Source organism: Ixodes scapularis, unplaced genomic scaffold, assembly GCF_016920785.2.
Source record: "Ixodes scapularis isolate PalLabHiFi unplaced genomic scaffold, ASM1692078v2 ptg002859l_1__unscaffolded, whole genome shotgun sequence".
Lineage (NCBI taxonomy): Eukaryota > Metazoa > Arthropoda > Arachnida > Ixodida > Ixodidae > Ixodes > Ixodes scapularis.
In genome coordinates, this window is record NW_024610274.1 from 294226 (window position 1) to 299172 (window position 4947).

A 4947-nucleotide genomic window follows, 5' to 3' on the forward strand; every position below is an offset into this window, starting at 1 on the left:
AGAACTTTTGAGATTTCTCTCATAAAGTGAGTGCTTTGGACGTGCCAGTGAGTTCAAATTCTGCAGTACTTGTTTTCTCAATTTCACGATTTGTTCGAGTTACGCGTCGATTAACGCCTCACAAGGATCTTGAGCTAGCCGAGGAATAATAAAAGAATGTAATCGCACCGTGGTTGATAGAGGTGTTCCCGTCGGCGTCGGGCTCTGTAATCAAGACATGTGGCAGAACTTTTGAGATTTCTCTCATAAAGTGAGTGCTTTGGACGTGCCAGTGAGTTCAAATTCTGCAGTACTTGTTTTCTCAATTTCACGATTTGTTCGAGTTACGCGTCGATTAACGCCTCACAAGAATCTTGAGCTAGCCGAGGAATAATAAAAGAATGTAATCGCACCGTGGTTGATAGAGGTGTTCCCGTCGGCGTCGGGCTCTGTAATCAAGACATGTGGCAGAACTTTTGAGATTTCTCTCATAAAGTGAGTGCTTTGGACGTGCCAGTGAGTTCAAATTCTGCAGTACTTGTTTTCTCAATTTCACGATTTGTTCGAGTTACGCGTCGATTAACGCCTCACAAGGATCTTGAGCTAGCCGAGGAATAATAAAAGAATGTAATCGCACCGTGGTTGATAGAGGTGTTCCCGTCGGCGTCGGGCTCTGTAATCAAGACATGTGGCAGAACTTTTGAGATTTCTCTCATAAAGTGAGTGCTTTGGACGTGCCAGTGAGTTCAAATTCTGCAGTACTTGTTTTCTCAATTTCACGAGTTGTTCGAGTTACGCGTCGATTAACGCCTCACAAGGATCTTGAGCTAGCCGAGGAATAATAAAAGAATGTAATCGCACCGTGGTTGATAGAGGTGTTCCCGTCGGCGTCGGGCTCTGTAATCAAGACATGTGGCAGAACTTTTGAGATTTCTCTCATAAAGTGAGTGCTTTGGACGTGCCAGTGAGTTCAAATTCTGCAGTACTTGTTTTCTCAATTTCACGATTTGTTCGAGTTACGCGTCGATTAACGCCTCACAAGAATCTTGAGCTAGCCGAGGAATAATAAAAGAATGTAATCGCACCGTGGTTGATAGAGGTGTTCCCGTCGGCGTCGGGCTCTGTAATCAAGACATGTGGCAGAACTTTTCAGCTTTCTCTCATAAAGTGAGTGCTTTGGACGTGCCAGTGAGTTCAAATTCTGCAGTACTTGTTTTCTCAATTTCACGATTTGTTCGAGTTACGCGTCGATTAACGCCTCACAAGAATCTTGAGCTAGCCGAGGAATAATAAAAGAATGTAATCGCACCGTGGTTGATAGAGGTGTTCCCGTCGGCGTCGGGCTCTGCAATCAAGACATGTGGCAGAACTTTTGAGATTTCTCTCATAAAGTGAGTGCTTTGGACGTGCCAGTGAGTTCAAATTCTGCAGTACCTGTTTTCTCAATTTCACGATTTGTTCGAGTTACGCGTCGATTAACGCCTCACAAGAATCTTGAGCTAGCCGAGGAATAATAAAAGAATGTAATCGCACCGTGGTTGATAGAGGTGTTCCCGTCGGCGTCGGGCTCTGCAATCAAGACATGTGGCAGAACTTTTGAGATTTCTCTCATAAAGTGAGTGCTTTGGACGTGCCAGTGAGTTCAAATTCTGCAGTACTTGTTTTCTCAATTTCACGATTTGTTCGAGTTACGCGTCGATTAACGCCTCACAAGAATCTTGAGCTAGCCGAGGAATAATAAAAGAATGTAATCGCACTGTGGTTGATAGAGGTGTTCCCGTCGGCGTCGGGCTCTGCAATCAAGACATGTGGCAGAACTTTTGAGATTTCTCTCATAAAGTGAGTGCTTTGGACGTGCCAGTGAGTTCAAATTCTGCAGTACTTGTTTTCTCAATTTCACGATTTGTTCGAGTTACGCGTCGATTAACGCCTCACAAGAATCTTGAGCTAGCCGAGGAATAATAAAAGAATGTAATCGCACCGTGGTTGATAGAGGTGTTCCCGTCGGCGTCGGGCTCTGTAATCAAGACATGTGGCAGAACTTTTGAGATTTCTCTCATAAAGTGAGTGCTTTGGACGTGCCAGTGAGTTCAAATTCTGCAGTACTTGTTTTCTCAATTTCACGATTTGTTCGAGTTACGCGTCGATTAACGCCTCACAAGGATCTTGAGCTAGCCGAGGAATAATAAAAGAATGTAATCGCACTGTGGTTGATAGAGGTGTTCCCGTCGGCGTCGGGCTCTGCAATCAAGACATGTGGCAGAACTTTTGAGATTTCTCTCATAAAGTGAGTGCTTTGGACGTGCCAGTGAGTTCAAATTCTGCAGTACTTGTTTTCTCAATTTCACGAGTTGTTCGAGTTACGCGTCGATTAACGCCTCACAAGAATCTTGAGCTAGCCGAGGAATAATAAAAGAATGTAATCGCACCGTGGTTGATAGAGGTGTTCCCGTCGGCGTCGGGCTCTGTAATCAAGACATGTGGCAGAACTTTTGAGATTTCTCTCATAAAGTGAGTGCTTTGGACGTGCCAGTGAGTTCAAATTCTGCAGTACTTGTTTTCTCAATTTCACGATTTGTTCGAGTTACGCGTCGATTAACGCCTCACAAGAATCTTGAGCTAGCCGAGGAATAATAAAAGAATGTAATCGCACTGTGGTTGATAGAGGTGTTCCCGTCGGCGTCGGGCTCTGCAATCAAGACATGTGGCAGAACTTTTGAGATTTCTCTCATAAAGTGAGTGCTTTGGACGTGCCAGTGAGTTCAAATTCTGCAGTACTTGTTTTCTCAATTTCACGATTTGTTCGAGTTACGCGTCGATTAACGCCTCACAAGAATCTTGAGCTAGCCGAGGAATAATAAAAGAATGTAATCGCACCGTGGTTGATAGAGGTGTTCCCGTCGGCGTCGGGCTCTGTAATCAAGACATGTGGCAGAACTTTTGAGATTTCTCTCATAAAGTGAGTGCTTTGGACGTGCCAGTGAGTTCAAATTCTGCAGTACTTGTTTTCTCAATTTCACGATTTGTTCGAGTTACGCGTCGATTAACGCCTCACAAGGATCTTGAGCTAGCCGAGGAATAATAAAAGAATGTAATCGCACTGTGGTTGATAGAGGTGTTCCCGTCGGCGTCGGGCTCTGCAATCAAGACATGTGGCAGAACTTTTGAGATTTCTCTCATAAAGTGAGTGCTTTGGACGTGCCAGTGAGTTCAAATTCTGCAGTACTTGTTTTCTCAATTTCACGAGTTGTTCGAGTTACGCGTCGATTAACGCCTCACAAGAATCTTGAGCTAGCCGAGGAATAATAAAAGAATGTAATCGCACCGTGGTTGATAGAGGTGTTCCCGTCGGCGTCGGGCTCTGTAATCAAGACATGTGGCAGAACTTTTGAGATTTCTCTCATAAAGTGAGTGCTTTGGACGTGCCAGTGAGTTCAAATTCTGCAGTACTTGTTTTCTCAATTTCACGATTTGTTCGAGTTACGCGTCGATTAACGCCTCACAAGAATCTTGAGCTAGCCGAGGAATAATAAAAGAATGTAATCGCACCGTGGTTGATAGAGGTGTTCCCGTCGGCGTCGGGCTCTGCAATCAAGACATGTGGCAGAACTTTTGAGATTTCTCTCATAAAGTGAGTGCTTTGGACGTGCCAGTGAGTTCAAATTCTGCAGTACTTGTTTTCTCAATTTCACGATTTGTTCGAGTTACGCGTCGATTAACGCCTCACAAGAATCTTGAGCTAGCCGAGGAATAATAAAAGAATGTAATCGCACCGTGGTTGATAGAGGTGTTCCCGTCGGCGTCGGGCTCTGCAATCAAGACATGTGGCAGAACTTTTGAGATTTCTCTCATAAAGTGAGTGCTTTGGACGTGCCAGTGAGTTCAAATTCTGCAGTACCTGTTTTCTCAATTTCACGATTTGTTCGAGTTACGCGTCGATTAACGCCTCACAAGAATCTTGAGCTAGCCGAGGAATAATAAAAGAATGTAATCGCACCGTGGTTGATAGAGGTGTTCCCGTCGGCGTCGGGCTCTGCAATCAAGACATGTGGCAGAACTTTTGAGATTTCTCTCATAAAGTGAGTGCTTTGGACGTGCCAGTGAGTTCAAATTCTGCAGTACTTGTTTTCTCAATTTCACGATTTGTTCGAGTTACGCGTCGATTAACGCCTCACAAGAATCTTGAGCTAGCCGAGGAATAATAAAAGAATGTAATCGCACCGTGGTTGATAGAGGTGTTCCCGTCGGCGTCGGGCTCTGTAATCAAGACATGTGGCAGAACTTTTGAGATTTCTCTCATAAAGTGAGTGCTTTGGACGTGCCAGTGAGTTCAAATTCTGCAGTACCTGTTTTCTCAATTTCACGATTTGTTCGAGTTACGCGTCGATTAACGCCTCACAAGAATCTTGAGCTAGCCGAGGAATAATAAAAGAATGTAATCGCACTGTGGTTGATAGAGGTGTTCCCGTCGGCGTCGGGCTCTGCAATCAAGACATGTGGCAGAACTTTTGAGATTTCTCTCATAAAGTGAGTGCTTTGGACGTGCCAGTGAGTTCAAATTCTGCAGTACCTGTTTTCTCAATTTCACGATTTGTTCGAGTTACGCGTCGATTAACGCCTCACAAGAATCTTGAGCTAGCCGAGGAATAATAAAAGAATGTAATCGCACCGTGGTTGATAGAGGTGTTCCCGTCGGCGTCGGGCTCTGCAATCAAGACATGTGGCAGAACTTTTGAGATTTCTCTCATAAAGTGAGTGCTTTGGACGTGCCAGTGAGTTCAAATTCTGCAGTACCTGTTTTCTCAATTTCACGATTTGTTCGAGTTACGCGTCGATTAACGCCTCACAAGAATCTTGAGCTAGCCGAGGAATAATAAAAGAATGTAATCGCACTGTGGTTGATAGAGGTGTTCCCGTCGGCGTCGGGCTCTGCAATCAAGACATGTGGCAGAACTTTTGAGATTTCTC